This window comes from Coregonus clupeaformis, chromosome 19, assembly GCF_020615455.1.
Source record: "Coregonus clupeaformis isolate EN_2021a chromosome 19, ASM2061545v1, whole genome shotgun sequence".
Classification (NCBI taxonomy): Eukaryota; Metazoa; Chordata; class Actinopteri; order Salmoniformes; family Salmonidae; genus Coregonus; species Coregonus clupeaformis.
In genome coordinates this window covers 31508667-31532502 of record NC_059210.1, presented here as the reverse complement: position 1 = coordinate 31532502, position 23836 = coordinate 31508667, and the positions used below count along the sequence as shown (strand labels likewise).

The following is a 23836-nucleotide window of genomic DNA, read 5'->3' as shown; positions in this document are numbered from 1 at the left end:
TTTCTTTAAGAAGCCCTCCTGTTCTCCACTCATTACCTGTATTAACTGCACCAGTTTGAACTCGTTACCTGTATAAAAGACACCTGTCCACACACTCAGTCAAACAGACTCCAACCTCTCCACAATGGCTAAGACCAGAGAGCTGTGTAAGGACATCAGGGATACAATTGTAGACCTGCACAAGGCTGGGAGGGGCTACAGGACAATAGGCAAGCAGCTTGGTGAGAAGGCAACAATTGTTGGCGCAATTATTAGAAAATGGAAGAAGTTCAAGATGACGGTCAATCACCCTCGGTCTGGGGCTCCATCCAAGATCTCACCTCGTGGGGCATCAATGATCATGAGGAAGGTGAGGGATCAGCCCAGAACTACATGACAGGACCTGGTCAATGACCTGAAGAGAGCTGGGACCACAATCTCAAAGAAAACCATTAGTAACACACTACGCTGTCATGGATTAAAATCCTGCAGTGCACGCAAGGTCCCGCTGCTCAAGCCAGCGCATGTCCAGGCCCCGCTGCTCAAGCCAGCGCATGTCCAGGCCCGTCTGAAGTTTGCCAATGACCATCTGGATGATCCAGAGGAGGAATGGGAGAAAGTCATGTGGTCCGATGAGACAAAAATAAAGCTTTTTGGTCTAAACTCCACTCGCCATGTTTGGAGGAAGAAGAAGGATGAGTACAACCCCAAGAACACCATCCCAACCGTGAAGCATGGAGGTGGAAACATCATTCTTTGGGGATGCTTTTCTGCAAAGGGGACAGGACGACTGCACCGTATTGAGGGGAGGATGGATAGGGCCTTGTATCGGGAGATCTTGGCCAACAACCTCCTTCCCTCAATAAGAGCATTGAAGATGGGTCGTGGCTGGGTCTTCCAGCATGACATTGACCCGAAACACACAGCCAGGGCAACTAAAGAGTGGCTCCGTAAGAAGCATCTCAAGGTCCTGGAGTGGCCTAGCCAGTCTCCAGACCTGAACCCAATAGAATATCTTTGGAGGGAGCTGAAAGTCCGTATTGCCCAGCGACAGCCCCAAAACCTGAAGGATCTGGAGAAGGTCTGTATGGAGGAGTGGGCCAAAATCCCTGCTGCAGTGTGTGCAAACCTGGTCAAGACCTACAGGAAACGTATGATCTCTGTAATTGCAAACAAAGGTTTCTGTACCAAATATTAAGTTCTGCTTTTCTGATGTATCAAATACTTATGTCATGCAATAAAATGCAAATTAATGACTTAAAAATCATACAATGTGATTTTCTGGATTTTTGTTTTAGATTCCGTCTCTCACAGTTGAAGTGTACCTATGATAAAAATTACAGACCTCTACATGCTTTGTAAGTAGGAAAACCTGCAAAATCTAGCTCCTGTATGTCAAACTACTATCCTGCATAGTAGAAAAGTTTATCTATTCTATTGGTCAGCTTGTCGATAAAGAAATAGCTTATTCCCAACAGACTGAGACAGTTGTGGAAAAAAATGTGGAAAAGGTCAAGGGGTCTGAATACTTTCTATCTGTTTTTTAAATCTGACTACTGCTTGCATCAGTTACCAGATGTGGAATAGAGTTTCATGTATCCATGGCTCTATGTAGTACTGTGCATCTCCCATAGTCTGTTCTTGACTTGGGGGTTGTGAACAGACCTTTGGTGGCATGTCTTGTGGGGTATGCATGGGTGTCCGAGCTGTGTGCTAGTATTTTAAACAGACACCTTGGTGCATTCAGCATGTCAACACTTCTTACAAAAACAAGTAGTGAAGTCAATCCCTCCTTCACTTTGAGCCATGAGAGATTTACATGCATATTATTAATGTTCGCTCTCGGTGTACATTTAAGGGCCAGCCGTGCTGCCCTGTTCTGAGCCAATTGTAATTGTCCAAGGTCCTTCTTTGTGGCACCTTGTTGATACTATTGTTAAAAAGGCAGAGCAGCGCTTTATTATGGACAGACTTCTCCCCATCTTAACTACTGTTGTATCAACATGTTTTGACCATGACAGTTTACAATCCAGGTTTACACCAAGCAGTTTAGTCACCTCAACTTGCTAAATTTCCACATTATTCATTACAATATTTAGTTGTGGTTTAGGGTTTAGTGAATGATTTGTCCTAAATACAATGCTTTTAGTTTTTGAAATATTTAGGACTAATTTATTCCTTGCCACCCATTCTGAAACTAACTGCAGCTCTTTGTTAAGTGTTGCAGTGATTTCACTCGCTGTAGTAGCTGACGTGTATAGTGTTGAGTCATACGCATACATTGACACACTGGCTTTACTCAAGGCCAGTGGCATGTCATTAGTAAAGATTGAAAAAATTAAGGGGCCTAGACAGCTACCCTTTTCTAGTAGGCTTAGATTGAAGATGTGGCAAATAGGAGTGGCAATATCGTCCGCTGTTATCCGCAGTTATTTTCCATCGAAGTTGTCAGACCCCGGTGGCTTGTCATTGTTGATAGACAACAATAATTTATTCACCTCTTCCACACTCACTTAACAGAATTCAAAAATTACAATGCTTGTCTTTCATAATTTGATCAGTTATACTTGGATGTGTAGTGTCAGCGTTTGTATCTGGCATGTCAGGCCTAAGTTTGCTAATGTTGCCAATGAAAAAATCATTAAAGTAATTTGCAATATCAGTGGGTTTTGTGATGAGGGAGCCATCTGATTCAATGAATGATGGAGCTGAGTTTGCCTTTTTGTCAAAAATTTCATTTAAGGTGCTCCAAAGCTTTTTACTATATTTCTTTATATAATGTATTTTTGTTTCATACTATAGTTTCTTATTTTTATTCAGTTTAGTAACATGATTTTCCAATGTTTAGTACGTTTGCCAATCGGTTGTGTAGCCAGACTTATTTGCCATTCCTTTTACCTCATCCCTCTCAACCGATAACATTTTTCAGTTCCTCATCAATCCACAGGGATTTAACAGTTTTTACAGTCATTTTCTTAATGGGTGGGTGCTTATTAGTAACTGGAATAAGCAATTTCATAAATGTGTCAAGTGCAGCGTCTGGTTGCTCCTCATTACACACACAGACCAACAAATATTATTTACATCAACAAAATAGGAATCACTACAAAACTTATTGTATGACCTCTTGTACACTATATTAGGACCAGCCTTTGGAACTTTGGTTTTCCTAGATACGGCTACTATATTATGATCACTACATCCGATGGATTTGGATGCTACTTTAAAGCAAATTTTAAAGCAGAATATACCTCTCTGTTGATATCACAGACACTATCAAGCATTTCACACATTTTATCCAGATACTGACTGTTAGCACTTGGTGGTCTATAGCAGCTTCCCACAAGAATGGGCTTTAGGTGAGGCAGATGAACCTGTAGGGTAGTGAATTCAGCTGTACGCTAGCAAGGAAAGTTAGCCTAAAATTAAAGCTGGAAGCTACTGGTATCGTCTTGCATTGTAAAAGTGTTCTAGCCTGTATGGACATTGTTTTGCGAACAGTAATTAACCGTTTCTACGTGCCGAGTTGCAGTATCTTAGTCTCACTCCTCATTCCTATCTTAATGCTGAGCTCCTAATGTCTTATCTTTAAGACTTACCATGGTGTTAGTTGTGTTACGTATGAGGAATTAGGGCCTTACATTTTAGTAATTTAGCAGACACTCTTATCCAGAGTGACTTTCAGTAGTGAGTGCATTTTTTCTTTTCTTTTTTGTACTGGTCCCCTGTGGGAAACGAATTCACAACCCTGGCGTTGCAAGCGCCATGCTCTACCAACTGTGCCCCACGGGACTACTTCTATTGATATTGCTGGGGTTATAAGACATCTTATTCAGGTAGTTCACTGTCAGTGTTTTTGGCCAGGTCAAAATGTGAATACACACCACATGGCAACACAACATTTACACATAAAAACCTTTAGAAGCCATCTTGGAAAATGTGCCAAGAGGAGTGCAGTGAGGGTAAGCTTCCATGAGTGCAGTGTATTATCTAGTCATTTTGCAGCATTATGGCTGTCCTCTGCTTTCGCCAGAGTGGAATTCTTCTCCAAGCCCAGAGTTTACTATGGTGGATAGCTCAAATAGGTGAACGCCTGGGCTGTCTGAGCAGAGAGAGGTGTGTTTTGTTAGGTGGAGGGTTAGCTCGCGAAGTGTCGGTCGGCTGTGTTTTTGTCCCAGCTCTAGCTCCTGGTGTTGCTGCCGCTGGGCCGTTTGAAGCACCCCAGCCCCGCGGGACTCCAGTAAAAACACTCCACACTAATTGTTTTCCACATGTCTGCCCCTCAGCCCCTCTGTCTCCACTCTACAGTGCACCAAAATGGCTCGGAAGGCAATCACTTTAGCACAGCACAGGGATCAAGGGAAGAAAGCAAGGGGAATGCTTAGCTCAGTCTACCTATCTATCGTGTGTGTTTCTAAGAAAATTGTACCTCGATTCTGCCATAACTATGTTGTGTCAACAGTAAAAACACTAGAGACTTCACTGGTAGTTGATTTAGTTGTTTTTCTTTCCCCCTCCCCTTCAACCTTGGACTGTCTTCAGATGATTACGAGTTGTTTCCACAAATGCAGTTGGATGTTTCCAGGTTTAGTTGCTGATAGTTGCCAGCAATTGTTCTCTCTCGAGAGAGAGTCTGAAGAGTGTAGTTGAAAGTGTGTTATTTTTACTTGCTGATGTTGACTATGTAGTATTTGTATGTCTCTGTGCTGTTATTCTGAATTAATTTGCTACCAATCTATTCACCTGACTCCCTATTGAGAGCACGGCTGTCTGTTACCTTGAAAACACAATGGCTCACATAGTTGATTCTGAGGAATAAACGGGTCCTGAACATGCCTAAAGCATTGTATTTGGTACAAGTCACTCCTTAGGTACTGGACCTCAGCTGAATCTGGTAATGAATATTGTGGCTGTTGAGCAAGAAGAGACTAAACTTCTTGGTGTTATATTAGATTGTAAACTGTCATGGTCAAAGCATATTGATTCTCTTGTTGTAAAGATGGGGAGAGGTCTGTCGGTGATATATGCTCTGCTTTTTTAACATCACATGTCGCATCTTGACTTGCCCAGTTGTATGGTCAGGTGCAGCATAAAATGACCTAGAAAAGCTGCAGCTGGCCCATAACAGAGCAGCATGTCTGGCCCTCAAATGTACACGGAGGGCCAATGTCAATAACATGCATGTCAGTCTCTCCTGGTTCAGATTGGAGGAGAGAAGTATTGACGTAAGAAGTATTGACGTGCTGAAAGTACCAAATTCTCTGTTCAGCCTGTTAACACACAGCTCAAAAACCCATATATACCCCAAAAGACATGCAATCAGGGGTCTCTTCACAGTCCCCAAGTCCAGAACAGAGACTGGGAGATGCAAAGTACTGTATAGAGCAGTGACTATATGGAATTCTCTTCCAGCTCAGGTAACTTAGGCAAGCAATAAAATCAGTTTAAAAAATAAAAAACATCACCTCAAGGAGCAACACTGACTTTGAAGAGATGCACACACACTCTAACACACAGGGCTTGCAAACTAACACAGAGTACAAAGGGAAACCCAGCCGCGAGCTGCCCAGTGACACGAGCCTACCAGACGAGCTAAATGCCTTCTCCTTGACCCACTCTGTAATACCTTCATGTTTCAAGCAGTCCACCATAGTCCCTGTGCCCAAGAACACCAAGGTAACCTGACTAAATGACTATCGCCCCGTAGCACTCACATCTTTAGCCATGAAATGCTTTGAAAGGTTGGTCATGGCTCACATCAACACCATCATCCCAGACACCCTGGACCCACTCCAATTCGCATACCACCCCAACAGATCCATAGATTACGCAGTCTCTATTGCACTCCACACTGCCTTTTTCCACCTGGACAAGAGGAACACCTATGTGAGAATGCTACAGCATTGACTACAGCTCAGCATTCAACACCATAGTGTCCTCCAAGCTCATCACTAAGCTAAGGACCCTGGGACTGAACACCTCCCTCTGCAACTGGATCCTGTACTTCCTGACGGGCCACCTCCAGGTGGTAGGCAACAACACATCCGGGTTCGTCCCCTCCTGTACTCAGTGTTCACCCACAGTCTGTTTCTTTCACCCAGTACTGGGCTTTGTACGGATTACCCACCTTCGAGGGACGCCTGCAGCGTGTTGCAACACCGATTGAGACAGAGAAGCAAAACAGGCAGCCAGCTAGCCGAGATGATCGCAGAATTCCACAGCCGCTTGCGTCCTTATTTGAGCTCGCAGCGGCAGCATCACACACTCCCTCCTGGAGGCCGATCTCTGGTAAAACAGCATGCTGTAAGATGTCATTTCTCACAGAACACTTAATTATTTGAAGGAACACATTCTTCCCAGGGGTAATCACTTCCCCATCGCACAGAGCAATTGCCGGGGCTGTATAAACTCCTAGTATGTTATAATCCCGTCCTGCCATGCTGAAACAGGATTAGCGCTCAGTCTCTATTTAGCAGTGTGTGGGTTTGGGTTGGGAGAAGACCAGGCAACCACAGCCACTACACATGAGAGATTCGCCTCTGAAAACGTTCTTCGTGTTTGTAATGGCCGATGTGGGTATAGGGCTAATGTAGTCAATCACAGCATACGCTCACTTAATGTGACTACATTAATTCAGTTAAATCATGTTGTTTTTCTCTGATCTACTTTGGTTTGTTCACACAGCAGGGAAATGAATTGCACGCTGGGTATTTTACTATCCCCATCCCCATAATTTTTTATCAGCCATTGTTTTGTTCCAAAAAATCTCAATCTTTGTTCAAGAGCTTTAACTGTGAAATGACTACCTCGTAATAATGTCTGTAGTCGAAGCGATTGGGATGAATAAATGTCTGATGTTTAGTGTACACAAGCACACTCCCTAAATCCCTCTGGAAAGCCTGTGAGTCAGTATGTGTAAAAGGGAGGAATCCTGAGGGCACACAGCAGAGCAGGCCTGTGGAAACGATCCCAGAGCTGGGAGAAACAAAGCACTTTCATGGCCGGCTGGCCCTTCCCTCTCCTTCCCCCTCTGTCTCTCAGCTTTGTAAGCAGCGTGTGTCTGGAATGGCTGTGCAGCAAGGCGTGGGGGAGGGGACGACCGAGCTAGGCAGAGAGATCGAGAGAAAGGGAGGGAGCGAAAGGGAGAGACTCGCTCGCACTGCTAATTCATCCCATGAAAGCCTTGTGCATTCAGAGCAGCTATATTCCATTGTCAGCCCCAGCAAATTTCGAGCGCGCCTCATTTCGCCTCTCGATGCGTGAGTAGCAAGAAAGTGGAAGAGGTGGGGGGAGGAGAGGAAAACAGGACTGCAAAACCCTTGGAGAGGAGAGGAAGGCCTGGATCTGGGACTGACTGTCAGTGAGAGCTCGGGCTACTACGGTGGGCCTGCAATGGGCAGAGGGGGTCAGTATATAACGTGTCTGTCTGTGTGTGTGTGTGTCTGATTTGCCTGCCTGTGAGAGAGGCAGCCATGCTGTTGCAGCCTCTGCCTGAAGGAAAGAACACTTGAGGGGGAAAGGAAGGAGGGGGAGGCAGGCAGCTGAGGGAAAGGGGGAGGCGAGAGGGATGCCAGAGCTCTGTGTATAAATGGATGAGACGTTTGAAGCTGCCTGTGCTTTGCTCAAAGGTTTCTCAGCTGTAGGGAAGAAGAGACTTTAGAAGCAGCAGGAGAGGTGTAGATGGAAAGAGAGGGGGGGATAGAAAGAGCCCTCTGTTCATTTATTAATCTCTCCTTTCTGCCTCTGAAAAATAAGTACTGGTTTATAGAAAGAGGGAGAGATTGATATTTGAACAGGGAAATAGCATTGACAGTGCTAGAGACCCAGACAGAAAGACAAGACAGACAGACACGGAAGGAAAAACTGGAGCTTCAAACGCAACAAAGCCAATCCAATCCACTCGCAGTGAAGTGAGGGAGTTCCAATGCTGACTGAACCCTCAGAGCGTGTACATTGTCAGATTAAAGCTGTCATAGTGAGAAGGAAGGGGGGGCTTTTTAGACTAGTTTTGCACAAGAGAGGCGGTCGAGTTCCCTCCTTTTTCCTGGTATCTGGCTGGGGTGGAACGGAGAAGAGGGCTTCATGGAGAGTTTCTGTGAAGGGTTTCTGTGACGCTTCCCCCCTTGATCAGCTCTCCCTTTGGAACAGCCCAAACGTTTCCTCCCCGCTGTTGCTCTGACACAGGAAGGAGATGTTCCAGGTTGTGTGTGGATCGTTTTCTCCCTCATGTTTACACGAGGGCTGAGCCAGTGATTTATGGGCCACCTCCTCTGTGTCCCTTTGTTCCTGAATGTACAGCAGACTAATCTTGTCCGGCCCATAACGTTTTGAGCCCTGAAAATGTCAGGCAGTTAACTTGCTCTCACCACTACAGTTTGTGAACCCTGGCGGCCTGAGGGTATTTTAAAGGGTAGGTAGCATAAACGTAACCACAGGTAACATATGGATTTGCATTAGTATATGCATCAAAAGTCCCAATGCAAAGTTACACCTCACTTTTACATTTTTATAGTTATTACATAAAACCAATCAGAATTCAGAAGAATGCTGAAGATAGGTCTGGAAAAATGTTTTTGCGGGGTGTGACGTTATATGGAGGACCTGGCAAGCCAGCTTATTCCCTATAATGTAAACTCCAACAGAAATAACTTCAAATGTATAACTTCAAATTAAACCAAATAATTTGCACTCATGACTACTGGTTTCAATAAAATGTTCTGCCAACTTACAAGCAAATACATTTATTGTTACAAATCAGCTTGCAAGGTTGCTAGCCAACTAGCATGCTAACATTAGCCCAACTAGCCTGATGATGATAGCCCTACCAGCCTGCTGTGGGCAATTCCACGTTAGTGGAATTACGCTTTGACTCAGATTCTTTACTTTCAAATGTATGCCAAACAAAAAACATTGATTTCAAAGTTTAACAAACCATACGCACAAGGAATACTGTTAACAATTTATACTGAAACATTTACTAAAACTAATTTAGTGGAAGAACTGTGTCGATTCAAACTTTGGTAACGGAATTACGGTAAAATCTCCCTCAGGGTTTTATGCGACCACGTTTTGTGTGGATGTGGATGTGGATGTACACCTGATAACGGAATTACATCACTGGTTCCTGATCTGTACTACACAGAAATTCATAAATATGGATATTGATGTCATTCTCCCCATGTTTCCCAAGTTTGGACATCACAGTAGAGTACAGTGCAGTACAATACAGTAGAGTACAGTGCAGTACAATACAGTAGAGTACAGTGCAGTACAATACAGTAGAGTACAGTGCAGTACAATACAGTAGAGTACAGTGCAGTACAATACAGTAGAGTACAGTGCAGTACAATACAGTAGAGTAGAAATAGGGTAGGGTAGAGTTCAGTATAGTAAAGTAGTACAATAGACTCTACTCTACTGGACTGTATTGTACTAATGTATTATATTGGACTGTAATCTACTGTGCTCTACTTACTTTATACAGTACTGTATTGTGCTGTACTCTACTGTGCTTTACTCACTGTACTATACTGTACTGTACTGTGCTATCCAAACTTCGAAACATACTAGTGTTGTCACGATGTCAGAATTTTGACTTCGATACCAGGTTTAGTATCACGATACTCAATACTGAAATGATCCTCAATACTAAAACGATACTCGACACCTAAACGATACCACGACAAAAAATAAATAAACGTGTATTAGCTAAAGTCACAGAATAACCACTGGGCTTTTTTATTTTATTTTTTATATTGAATAATATGTTGATAACTGGTAGAACAACTAAAATAACAAATAAAATATCTATATTCAATTTCTTTCAAAAGTGAAGCACCATATTAAATAACAAATCAAAATCAAATAACATTTTTTTGCTTGCATACACATATTTTGCAGATGGTATCGCAGGTGTAGCGATATGCTAATGTTCCTAGCTCCAACAGTACAGTAATACAAAACAATACACGCAAATCCCAAAAAGAAAAAGAAAGGAATTAAGAAATGTATAAATATTAGAACGAGCAATGTCAGAGTCCGGAATATAAATATGTGATGATGTGTGTATAGACATTATGGACAGTATATGAATAGAAAAGATGTGTGGCGATGTAGTTAAAGGATGAGCCTTGACGAGAATAAAGTATGTAAACATTATTAAAAGTGACCAATGTTCAATGACTATGTACATAGGACACCAGTCTCTAAGGTGCAGGGTTGAGTACCGAGTGGTAGTCGGCAAGTAACAGTGACTACAGTTCAGGGCAGGGTACTGGGCGGAGGCCGGCTAATGGTGACTATTTAACAGTCTGAAGGAGATAAGAAGCTATTTTTCAGTCTAACAGAATAATATCTTAAAGAGTCCTTATGCAAAACCATATCTGAGACTCGGAGCATGCAAAATAATTTTACAATTACATCTAAACTGTTTTAAAATGAAATTTGATACATACAGTATCAGGGTTAATTTGCTCATATATGGCCATACGATTGGGTGAAATGACATTAATTAGACCTACAGTATGATTCAAAATGCATCATACGGGGATGATTTCTGCATTTTGAAAGTTAGATATCTTGAAAACTTGATTGCTGACAAGCAAAACATTTAGGGACTATGTCAACAATGGACTAATGAAACAAATACCAAAATATAGTTTTTGGGTGGAGTTTTCCTTTAAGGAAGGTTGACCCATTTGCAAAACAAGTTCCACAGTCTCACACGGATTTAACTTCAACTGAACTGGGATCAGACCTTGAATATGGGGCATTGGAGAGGATCTGGTCCGAGCTAGAAAGGACTTCAGACCCAAGAGCAGTCATTAAACGTTCCCTGTTTTCCACTCTCTGTTTTATGAACTGAGAGTAAAAAGACATGAGGTGAAGAGAAACACTCTGTTATTCATTGCGTTGGATGACTGCTTTGTAGACTACTTAGCTAGAAAACATTCTCGCATCTGACAGCTATGTGCTGTGGATCCAATTGTATGAGCCTCTCCTGAGCTCTATTGAGGTTTTGTCTAGAGAAATAGCTGGTATTACAGGGTGTCTGGTGAGAGCCAAGGAAGTGGCAGTTAGGCAGAGACATCAAATTGATGGTTTACCTGCAAGCTTTCAAGACCTGCCTCTGCGCTTAGCTAGAACAACAGTGGAAGAAATATCTCACTCACTCAGGCTATTATTCACTTAACGGTTAGCCTGACTGTCGACTCAAAAGACTGTAAACAAATTTTGTACAAGATTGCCATATGATTCTGTGAGCTGAATAGCTGGCCTTTCTTTGAGTGAACATATTTGGTAGCCTGGTTGAGATACGAATCAAAATGCCTCTTCTTTATCCTATCCTATCCTCCTTTCTTTCAACCCTCACACTACTGTTGTGTGTAAACGGTGCCTGTGATGTTAAGCCAGGTCAAGGCTGGAGCAAACCACTGTGTTCCTTATTCAGTCATTTATCTATCTATCTATTATCCAATTTGGCTGTGTAGAAGGATAGTGTTATTGCCCCTATAATGGAGTAATAATCGTCAACCAGAGCAGAGCCAGCACAAAGACAACAATGGTATTAAAATAGCTCCAAGGCCCTTGGCTAGCAGTTGGTAGTATCTCTGCCTGATCCCTTCCTTTCAGCCCAAGCCTGCAGTGATGATTGCTGAGCAGTGATGATTATCACCATCTATCTAGAGCCTTCAGAAAGTATTCACTCCCTTTGACTTTTTCCACATTTTGTTGTTACAAAGTGTGATTAAAATTGATGTAATTGTTTTTGTCAACGATCTACATAAAATACTCTGTCAAAGTGGAAGAAAAATTATAACTTTTTGTGTTACTAATGGTAAACAAAACACTAATATATCCTGATTAGATAAGTATTCAACGCCCTGAGTCAATACATGTTAGAATCACCTTTGGCAGCGATTACAGCTTTGAGTCTTTCTGGGTAAGTCTCTAAGAGCTTTGCAAACTTGGATTGTGCAATATTTCCCCATTATTCTTTTTAAAATTCTTCAAGCTCTGTCAAGTTGGTTGTTGATCATTGCTAGACAGCCATTTTCAAGTCTTACCATAGATTTTCAAGCCGATTTAACTCAAAACTGTAACGAGACCACTCAGGAACATTCAATGCCGTCTTGGTAAGTAACTCCAGTGGATAATTGGGCTTGCGCTTTAGGTTATTGTCCTGCTGAAAAGTGGATTTGTCTCCCAGTGTTTGTTGGAAAGCAGACTGAACCAGGTTTTCCTCTAGGAGTTTGTTGTGCTTTGCTCTATTCCTTTTCTTTTTATCCTAAAAAACTCCGTAGTCCTTAATGATGACGAGCATACCCATAACATGATGCTGCCACCACCATGCTTGAAAATATGAAGACTGGTACTCAGTGAGTGTCGTGTTGGATTTGCCCAAACATAACGATGTGTATTCAGGACAAAACGTTTATTTATTAGCCAATTTATTTGCAGTATTGCAAACAGGATGCATGTTTTGGAATATTTGGATTATGTACAGGCTTCCTTTTTACTCCGTCATTTAGGTTAGTATTGTGGATTAACTACAATGTTGAAAATATCAAAGTAAAGGGAGAATGTAGCTACTTGTAACACTCAAGTACTGTTGGAGTTCAATAGAATGCGTGTAACGCCGCCCAGCATATTTCATTCCAAGACTAATGGAGAAAATATTTGGTCACCATTAGTATTTGTGATACAGCCCTGAGTAAATGATAATGCAGCTAATTCATTACTCAAGGACCGTTTCTTAGTAGTATTTGTGGTACAGACCTAAATAATGTGATAATGTATCTTAGGATTGGGGGCGACGTCAACATTTCTCCTATTGTAACTTTCTCCTATTGTATAAGTACCCATGAAACATCGTGATATACGATGGTGTCACATAGGCCTACTCTACACATCATTTCTTTCATAAGCTTTGCTCCGCTGTTAGTTTTCTTTTGACTTCTCATTCGATTATTGTTTGCTCAATTTCACTTCTTGTTGCCTGTAATTCTTCTCATTCAAAATAAAGCTGCGATAGAGAATAGCCTATAGACTCTGACTTTCACAATTGTTCCCATTTGAAAGCTACAACTTTAGGACATTAAACACTTTATTAGAATAGCCTATTTGGGAAATGCTCTCCATAACTTTAACTTGTCTTAATGCTTTTGATAGGCTATTTGAATTGGTAGGATTTGACTTTTGGCTATTTGGTTCACAACGGCAAGGAGGGATGCATGCATCATTTCTTTTAGACTAAGCTTTGCTCAACTTTAAGGTTTATTCAAATTACATGTTTGATTTTTCTATCTCGCTGTTATTTGTTCTATCTCTCTCATTATTACCTTAGGCCTATCATGTTTTTAGGTTATTCAAAAACTATTTAAAACTTTCGGAGAACTCCGTTAGTTAAATTCATTGTTTGATCATGAAGTATCACGTCAGGAGAAAGCCAGCATAAAAACTGAAGTCGTATTCATATCAAATGGAGTGGAAAGACAAAATTAGGCTTTTAAAATGATTAGACACCGGAGTGTAAGGCTATATGGCCCAGATCGTCCTACAGTATATATTTTCTGACAGCTCTGTCGACATTGTTCTCTTGCATTCTGTAAATTGTTTATAATTGTTTATAACACATTTATTTAAATAGATATTACAGGCTATAGCAAAGTAATAGGCCACTTGCATAGCCTTGCTGTGGGCTGCCCGGTCAGCTCTTGACTGCACGGTGCCAGTCAAGTTGAAATAGGCTATACATCGTCTGTCATATCACGATGTCGTCACCATTGACGATGGCTGTCAATCATCTTCGATATCCGATACTATTGTAATATCGCCGAACCCTAATGTAGCTACTGATATCACTCAAAGACCCTTTCTGAGTAGTGTTTGTGCTGCAGACCTGAGTAAAGTGATAATGTAGCTACTTGTATCAGTCAAGGATTGTTTTCTTAGTGGTACAGACCTGAGTAAAGTGATAATGTAGCTACTTGTATCACTCAAGGACAATTTTCTTAGTAGTGTTTGTGGGATAGCAAATTGTGCTCTTGTTACTCTGGCTCTTTGCGACAGCGAGTGAACGCGACAGCTGCTGCGTAGGGAGGAATGAGGAGGGGGAGCAGGTTCTCTTGTGGCCGTGTCAGAAAGGTATGCTGACAGGTTAACAGGCATGCAGGGCGGCTTTGTGTTCTGAGTTGGTCTCACTCTGATGAGGTCAGTGTCACAGGGAAGGGCTCCTTTAATGAGATTAGAAGAGCGCTGCAGCTGCACAACACCTCCAAGACTCAGAGACCAAGGGACCGAGGGAGGGAGGGAGGGAGAGGAAAATAATGTATGTGAAAAAGAAAGAGGAGTGTAGTGGTAGAGAAATGCAGAGAGGGGAGAGTGAGTCAGAGGAACAGAGAAGGAGGGAGGAAGGGAAGGAAGGTGAAACCCCTCTTTTGTCATGTTGAGAGAGCTGACAGGCCAATTGTTGTTCCCTTCCTAATCTCGTTTCACTCCACACTGTGAAGGGCCTTCCCCAGGTGTGCTCAGCCTGACCCCTTTCAGCCTCCCAGAAAGCAAGAGGAAGAGAGAAAGTGAGGGAGTGAGTGAAAACAAGTGAGTCATTTCTATTTTATATGAGAGCCGTTAAAAATGCACCAGCCATAAATGTTTAAAGTGCGTGCCTTTTCGGATGAGAGTTTCAGGAGGGCTACGTGTTGCTCCTTACCTCTCACGACATCACCGCATCTGAAACTGTAGTAGACCGCGACAACGCACACAGAACAATCCCAAGCCCGCGTGAGCAACGTACTGCAAAAAAAAAAAAAAAAAAAAAACGTTTTCTTTGTCATTGGTAGTAGCTGTTAGATATGCTTTTTCCTCTGTACTGTGGGTAGGAGGTCTCAGAGGCCGCCGGGGGATCGCCATGCATATTTAACAGGAGGATGAGTACATACACTGGAACCCTACCAGGCTACTAGTTTTAAAACGGCATCCTGCATCGCACAGTATGGAGGAACGGTTTGAAGAAATAAAGATACAGTGCCTTCAAAAAGTATTCATACCCCTTGATTTATTCCACATTTTGTTGTGTTACAGCCTGATATCAAAATGTATTAAATTGATATTATTTTTTTCTCACCCATCTACACACAATACCCCATTATGGCAAAGTGAAAACATGTTCTTTGAAATGTTTTCAAATTTATTGAAAATGAAATACAGAAATATCTAATTTACATAAGTATTCACACCTTTGAGTCACTACTTTTGTAAAAGCACCTTTGACAGCTATGAGTCTTTCTAGGTAGGTCTGTAAGAGCGATTACAGCTATGAGTCTTTCTAGGTAGGTCTGTAAGAGCGATTACAGCTATGAGTCTTTCTAGGTAGGTCTGTAAGAGCGATTACAGCTATGAGTCTTTCTAGGTAGGTCTGTAAGAGTTTTCCACACCTGGATTGTGCAACATTTTCCTATTATTCTTTTAAGAATTCTTCAGGCTTTGTCAAATTGGTTGTTGATAATTGCTAGACAACCATTTTCAGGTCTTGCCATAGATTTTCAAGCAGATTTAAGTAAAAACTGTAACTCGGCCACTCAGGAACATTCACTGTCTTCTTGGTAAACAACTTTAAGTTATTGTCCTGCTGAAAGGGGAATTGATCTCCCAGTGTCTGGTGGAAAGCAGACTGAACCAGATTTTCCTCTAGGATTTTGCCTGTGCTTAGTTCCATTCCGTTTCTTTTTTATCTTGAAAAACTCCCCAGTCCTTAACGATTACAAGCACACCCATAACATGATGCAGCCACCACTATGCTTGAAAATATTGCGAGTGGTACTCAATAATATGTTGAATTTGATTTGCCCCAAACATAACACTTAGTATTCAGGACAAAAAGTGAATTGCTTTGCCACATTTTTTGCAGTGTTACTTTAGTGCCTTGTTGCAAACAGGATGCATGTTTTGGAATATTATTATCCTGTACAGGCTTCCTTCTTTTCACTCTGTTAGTTAGGAGAGTATTGTGGAGTAACAATGTCGTTGATCCATCCTCAGTTTTCTCCTATCACAGCCATTAAACTCTGTAACTGTTTTAAAGTTACCATTGGCCTCATGGTGAAATCCCTGAGTGGTTTCCTTCCTCTCCAGCAACTGAGTTAGGAAGGACGCCTGTATCTTTGTAGTGAGTAGGTGTTTTGATAACACCATCCTAAGTGTAATTAATAACTTCACCATGCTTCAATGTCTCCTTTTTTATTGTATTTTTCTTTTTCTACCCATCTACCAATAGGTGCCCTTTTTTGAGAGGCATTGGAAAACCCCCCTGGTCTTTGTGGTTGAATCTGTGTTTGAAATTCACTGCTTGAGTGAGGGACCTTACAGATAATTGTATGTGTGGGGTACAAAGATGTCATTAAAAAAATAATGTTCAACCCTATTATTGCATACAAGGTAAGTCCATGTAACTTATTATGTGACTTGTTAAGCACATTTTTATTCCTGAACTTATTGGGTTAATACTTTCTGAAGGCACTGTAAAAGGCTATTGCGGCAAGGAGACCATTTTCAACCCAAAGTACAGCATGGCACTGTAAACATATGGCTGCCTGTCTGTTTGTGTAATAACAGCGGCCCCTGAGGGTTTCATTTGACTGAGAGCTTAGAGAACTTAGCTTAGACCTGGGCCTGGGTTTGTGTTCATTAGGTACCAAATGGAAGAAAACAGACCGAAACAAGGAGGAACTTCCTGAATAAGAAAAGCCCATTTTCTTTTTCCGTAGCAAAACGTTGTAAAATGTTTTCCGTTGCATGCCCTAATGAACACAACCCATCTGTAGTGTAGCACACACTGGAGGTATAGTTAGAGGGGACTGGTGAACTAATCAGATCTGCTTCCTCTACTGACCCCTCTCTCTGGTTAAAGAAGATATTCCCTGGGTGGTTTGGCTTCAACCTTCCCCTGTTTCTACACAGTATGTATTTATTTAAACTATGGCTGTCAAACGATTACAATAATTAATCGAGTTAATGGCATTAGTTCATTGTGATTCATCGCAATTTTAGAATTTGCTCAAATTTGGCCCAAAATAAATAAATACAATATTTAAAAAGCAGTACATCAAATCAAATCAAATCTTATTTGCCACATGCGCCGGATACAACAGGTGTAGACCTTACAGTGAAATGCTTACTTACAAGCCCTTAACGAACAATAAAGTTACGAAAAAAGATAGATACAGTGAGGGAAAAAAGTATTTTATCCCCTGCTGATTTTGTACGTTTGCCCACTGACAAAGAAATGATCAGTCTATAATTTTAATGGTAGGTTTATTTGAACAGTGAGAGACAGAATAACAACAACAAAAAATCCAGAAAATGACAAATATTTTAGAAATTGATTTGCATTTTAATGAGGGAAATAAGTATTTGACCCCCTCTCAATCAGAAAGATTTATGGCTCCCAGGTGTCTTTTATACAGGTAACAGGCTGAGATTAGGAGCACACTCTTAAAGGGAGTGCTCCTAATCGCAGCTTGTTACCTGTATAAAAGACACCTGTCCACAGAAGCAATCAATCAATCAGATTCCAAACTCTCCATCATGGCCAAGACCAAAGAGCTCTCCAAGGATGTCAGGGACAAGATTGTAGACCTACACAAGGCTGGAATGGGCTACAAGACCATCGCCAAGCAGCTTGGTGAGAAGGTGACAACAGTTGGTGTGATTATTCGCAAATGGAAGAAACACAAAATAACTTTCAATCTCCTCGGCCTGGGGCTCCATGCAATATCTCACCTCGTGGAGTTGCAATGATCATGAGAACGGTGAGGAATCAGCCCAGAACTACACGGGAGGATCCTGTCAATGATCTCAAGGCAGCTGGGACCATAGTCACCAAGAAAACAATTGGTAACACACTACGCCGTGAAGGACTGAAATCCTGCAGCGCCCGCAAGGTCCCCCTGCTCAAGAAAGCACATATACAGGGCCGTCTGAAGTTTGCCAATGAACATCTGAATGATTCAGAGGAGAACTGGGTGAAAGTGTTGTGGTCAGATGAGACCAAAATTGAGCTCTTTGTCATCAACTCAACTCGCCGTGTTTGGAGGAGGAGGAATGCTGCCTATGACCCCAAGAACACCATCCCCACCGTCAAACATGGAGGTGGAAAAATTATGCTTTGGGGGTGTTTTTCTGCTAAGGGGACAGGACAACTTCACTGCATCAAAGGGACGATGGACGGGGCCATGTACCGTCAAATCTTGGGTGAGAACCTCCTTCCCTCAGCCAGGGCATTGAAAATTGGTCGTGGATGGGTGCAGCATGACAATGACCCAAACCACACGGCCAAGGCAACAAAGGAGTGGCTCAAAAAGAAGCACATTAAGGTCCTGGAGTGGCCTAGCCAGTCTCCAGACCTTAATCCCATAGAAAATATGTGGAGGGAGCTGAAGGTTCGAGTTGCCAAACGTCAGGCTCGAAAACCTTAATGACTTGGAGAAGATCTGCAAAGAGGAGTGGGACAAAATCCCTCCTGAGATGTGCGCAAACCTGGTGGCCAACTACAAGAAACGTCTGACATCAGTGATTGCCAACAAGGGTTTTGCCACCAAATACTAAGTCATGTTTTGCAGAGGGGTCAAATACTTATTTCCCTCATTAAAATGCAAAACAATTTATAACATTTTTGACATGCGATTTTGTTGTTGTTATTCTGTCTCTCACGGTTCAAATAAACCTACCATTAAAATTATAGACTGATCATGTCTTTGTCAGTGGGCAAACATACAAAATCAGCAGGGGATCAAATACTTTTTTCCCTCACTGTAAGTAAAGAATAAAAATTGCAAATAATTAAAGAGCAGCAGTAAAATAAAATAACAGTAGGGAGGCTATATACAGGGGATACCGGTACAGAGTCAATGTGCGGGGGCACCGGTTAGTTGAGATAATTGAGGTAATATGTACATGTTGGTAGCGTTAAAGTGACTATGGTCTAAGGCACTGCATCGCAGTGCTAACTGTGTCACTAGAGATCCTGGTTCGTATCCAGGCTCTGTCGCAGCCGGCCGCGACCGGGAGACTCATGGGCGGCGCACAATTGGCCCAGCGTTGTCCAGGGTAGGGGAGGGAATGGCCGGCAGGGATGTAGCTCAGTTAATAGAGCATGGCGTTTGCAACGCCAGGGTTGTGGGTTCGATTCCCACGGGGGGCCAGTATAAAAAAAAATATATATTCACTAACTGTAAGTCGCTCTGGATAAGAGCGTCTGCTAAATGACTATAATGTAATGTAATGTAATGTAAATACTATGCATAGATAATAAACAGAGTAGCAGCAGCGTAAAGGGGGGGTGGGCAAAGCAAATAGTCTGGGTAGCCATGATTAGCTGTTCAGGAGTCTTATGGCGTCGGGGTAGTAGCTGTTAAGAAGGCTTTTTGGACCTAGACTTGGCGCTCCGGTACCACTTGCCGTGCGGTAGCAGAGAGAACAGTCTATGACTAGGGTGGCTGGAGTCTTTGATCGTTTTTAGGGCCTTCCTCTGACACCGCCTGGTATAGAGGTCCTGGATGGCAGGACGCTTGGCCCCAGTGATGTACTGGGCCGTACGCACTACCCTCTGTAGTGCCTTGCGGTCGGGGCAGAGCAGTTGCCAAACCAGGCGGTGATGCAACCAGTCAGGATGCTCTCGATGGTGCAGCTGTAGAACTTTTTGAGGGTCTGAGGACCCATGCCAAATCTTTTCAGTCTCCTGATGGGGAAAAGGCTTTGTCATGCCCTCTTCACGACTGTCTTGGTGTGTTTGGACCATAATAGTTTGTTGGCGATGTGCACACCAAGGAACTTGAAGCTCTCAACCTGTTCCACTACAGCCCCGTCGATGAGAATGGGGGCGTGCTCAGTCCTCTTTTTTTTCCCTGTAGTCCACAATCATCGCCTTTGTCTTGATCACGTTGAGGGAGAGGTTGTTGTTATCCTGGCCCCACACGGCCAGGTCTCTGACCTCCTTCCTATAGGCTGTCGGTGATCAGGCCTACCACTGTTGTGTCATCAGCAAACTTAATGATGGTGTTGGAGTCTTGCCTGGCCATGCAGTCATGGGTGAACAGAGAGTACAGGAGGGTACTGAGCACGCACCCCTGAGGGGCCCCCGTGTTGAGGATCAGCGTGGTAGATGTGTTGTTACCTACCCTTACCACCTGGGGGCGGCCCGTCAGGAAGTCCAGGATCTAGTTGCAGAGGGAAATGTTTAGTCTCAGGTTCCTTAGCTTAGTGATGAGCTTTGAGGGCACTATGGTGTTGAACATTGAGCTGTGGTCAATGAATAGCATTCTCACGTAGGTGTTCCTCTTGTCCAGGTGGGAAAGGGCAGTGTGGAGCGCAATATAGATTGCATCATCTGTGGATCTGTTGGGGCGGTATGCAAATTGGAGTGGGTCTAGGGTTTCTGAGATAATGGTGTTGATGTGAGCCATGACCAGCCTTTCAAAGCACTTCATGGATACAGACGTGAGTGCTATGGGTCGGTAGTCATTTAGGCAGGTTATCTTAGTGTTCTTGGGCACAGGGACTATGGTGGTCTGCTTGAAACATGTTGGTATTACAGACTTAGACAGGGAGAGGTTGAAAATGTCAGTGAAGACACTTGCCAGTTGGTCAGCGCATGCTCGGATTACCAGGACATGTACTCCGTCTGGCCCTGCAGCCTTGTGAATGTTGACCTGCCTAAAAGTCTTACTCACATCGGCTACGGAGAGCGTGATCACATAGTCATCCGGAACAGCTGATGCAGTGGTTGCTTGCCTCGAAGCGAGCATAGAAGTGATTTAGCTCATCTGGTAGGCTTGTGTCACTGGGGAGCTCGCGGCTGTGCTTCCCTTTGTAATCTTTAATAGTTTTCAAGCCCTGCCACATCCGACGACCGTCTGAGCCGGTGCAGAACGATTCAATCTTAGTCCTGTATTGACTCTTTGCCTGTTTGATGGTTTCGTCAGAGGGCATAGCGGGATTTCTTATAAGCGTCCGGGTTAGAGAACCCCCTTGAAAGCAGCAGCTCTACCCTTTTAGCTCAGTGCGGATGTTGCCTGTAATCCATGGCTTCTGGTTGGGGTATGTACGTACGGTCACTGTGGGGATGACGTCATCGATGCACTTATTGATGAAGCCAGTGACTGAGGTGGTGTACTCCTCAATGCTATCGGAAGAATCCCGGAACATATTCCAGTCTGTGCTAGCAAAACAGTCCTGTAGCTTTGCATCTGCATCATCTGACCACTTCCTTATTAACCGAGTCACTGGTGCTTCCTGCTTTAGTTTTTGCTTATAAGCAGGAATCAGGAGGATAGAGTTATGTGGTTAAATATGGTCTAGTTTTTTGTCCTCTGGTTGCACATTTAACATGCTGGTAGAAATTAGGTAGAACGGATTTAAGTTTCCCTGCATTAAAGTCCCCGGACACTAGGAGCGCTGCCTCTGGATGAGCATTTTCCTGTTTACTTATGGCCTTATACAGCTCATTGAGTGCAATCTTAGTGCCAGCATCGGTTTGTGGTGGTAAATAGACAGCTATGAAGAATATAGATGAAATCTCTCTTGGTAAATAGTGTGGTCTACAGCTTATCATGAGATACTCTACCTCAGGCGAGCAAAACCTTGAGACTTCCTTAGTATTAGATTTTATGCACCAGCTGTTGTTTACAAATATACACAGACCGTTCTATCCATAATAGTACAATTGGTTAGAGGGCTGTAAAACGGCAGCCATGTTCCCTGGCGCCAAGATCTACTCATTGAGTTGTAGGCATACTATGTTTTGATTGTAAGAAAGAAACAGAAAATAATCCGTATCCAAATGTTTTTAATGGCATTTTCACCATTAACAACACAAAAGTGACTAACATACAGCTATTAATGCTCCCAATGTTTAAGTAGGCCTAATCCCTCTTATCAAAGTTCTTGAAGTTTAACACTTCCGCGCGTGCACACACTCAAGTACTGTTAACGCTTCAGGCTCTCTAAATGATTGTTCTCCCAATTTCTGATTGGAGGGTTGACTGTACAAAGAACAAAGAGCTTTTAAACTTGTCCAACAATGTTCTGAATCCCACAGAAGACAATAACAACAGATCAGCCAGATTAGTTCATGTAATATATCAGTGTTCCCCCTATATGCATTTTTTTTGTGATGGCAAAACCTTTTAAGTGTAACCTTAAACGACTAAAACCAGATAAAGTATGTAGAAAAGAGAATGGATTTTTTATATAGAAGATCATCTTTGAGAACTAACAATCACCAAAATAACAACTTGACAGTCAGGGAGAAACTGAAATTCCCAAAATGCCATTGATTTTGTTATAATGTTTGAGTCACTCAGATAGCATAATAACAAGGCATAAGCCAATGGCAAAATGTGTAGAATTGCAGGAAATTTGCTTTAAAACAGCAAAATGTTGTCTCTGCGGCCAAGAGGAGGGCCTCTTCAAAAGTGTTGCTCAAAGCTGTGCACATAGTGCACCACAATAGAGACCGACAGCGCTACCAAGACCGAACGCGTTAACTTTGACAGCCCTAATTTAAACACAACTGCCCTCCCTCTTTCTGTGTTCTTTCGCTCTCTTAATCTTCCTTTCAGATATATTCTGACAAATATGTCCAACCTCTTTTCCTTGTTTGCTATCGGTGTTGAGTGTCTGTATGGTAAATAGCAAGCTACTTGTCATCTTAAGTACGTACTCTGGCATGCGAGGGAGCTTTTCTGACAACAGATGGAAGTGTGTGTTAGAGTGTGTGTCGGTGTGTACATGTGTGAGAGGGTGAGGTATTGAAATCGGAGTACATTGTGACCCATGGGTCCTTCGCACACTCCAGATTAGTCACTGAAGCAAATCTATTGAACCATGTCCAACTGTTTCCTCCTCGCTGGTCTGTTCGACAGTGTCCGTTTTGCAGTTTTTTTGTCAGCACAAATCCAGGTGCGGAGAGGGTCGAGGCTACTGAGAGGAAAGGGGAGAGAGGGAGGAGGAACTGTAGATGTATTAGGTGTTGGCTCAAACGCCCCCTCTCTGGCCTCCCTCCCTCCCCTCCTTCTCTCCCTCTGAGTGAGGGTGACTTGTTGTAAACTCATCATGTCGCAGGGCCTTACTGGAGCCTCATCAGGTATGGAATGTGTTTATGGGTCAGGGTTTATCTGTGTCCTGGATGTTACTGTCACAGGGTGTGTAGTGCTTATCTAAGGACTGCTTAGATAGAGCCAATAGCCTCTGGTATTCGGTGCTGCTTTCTTCATATCTACTACGACTTTGTTCATTTTAAAGACTTGCTGTCAGTGCATAGGCTACATTTGATGTTATGTTCATACGCTCTTCCTGAAGAACTTTACGATGTAGCAGTTTGCCAATGTGTGTTTTTATTATGCTATGCCGACTGCCCCCTCCCATTATCTACGCCTGATACCGGCCTATCTTAATGGTGAGAGAGTTTGCCGTGTGTGTTCAATATGCAGCATGCACTCCCGCAAGGGGCACATTTTTATGGCCTCTTACGCCCTTCCCTAAGCCGCCACATATGTTGCAGTGCCTTTGAACCTTTTGCAGCTCTCCCCCTTGCACATCGCGTCTCAGCTCCCCTCTGTAGCCCAGGCAGACCTCGGCCGTCCCTTGCGTGTTCCAGAACATTCTCCCTCCGCCATATTTGACCCTCCCAGAGGACAACTGTGCTCCGTTTGAGGAATACTAAGCAGGGACCTTCGCTTTACAGTCCGTCGTTTCTCTCCCGTTTATTAAACATAGCCGGTCACGAGCGACGCAGGAATAAGGTGTTGGAGTGTGCTACTGCATCTCCTTGGTACTGGCCATTCCTCTTAAATGGCCTCTT

General features: G+C 42.9%; 1 protein-coding gene across 2 annotated transcripts in view; it reads left to right on the top strand.

Annotated features, from left to right (window-relative positions):
- znf609a (zinc finger protein 609a) overlaps positions 1 to 23836 on the top strand; it is a 186314-nt gene that overhangs the window by 110349 nt on the left and 52129 nt on the right. Inside the window, exon 1 of one of the 2 annotated variants that reach the window (XM_041837815.2) lies at positions 6556 to 7384. The exons of the other annotated variant lie outside the window; for it this stretch is intronic. The gene's annotated coding sequence lies outside the window, so the exon portion shown is untranslated. Of the gene's footprint in view, positions 1 to 6555; positions 7385 to 23836 lie in introns of those variants that run through there. 2 annotated transcript variants of the gene reach the window in all.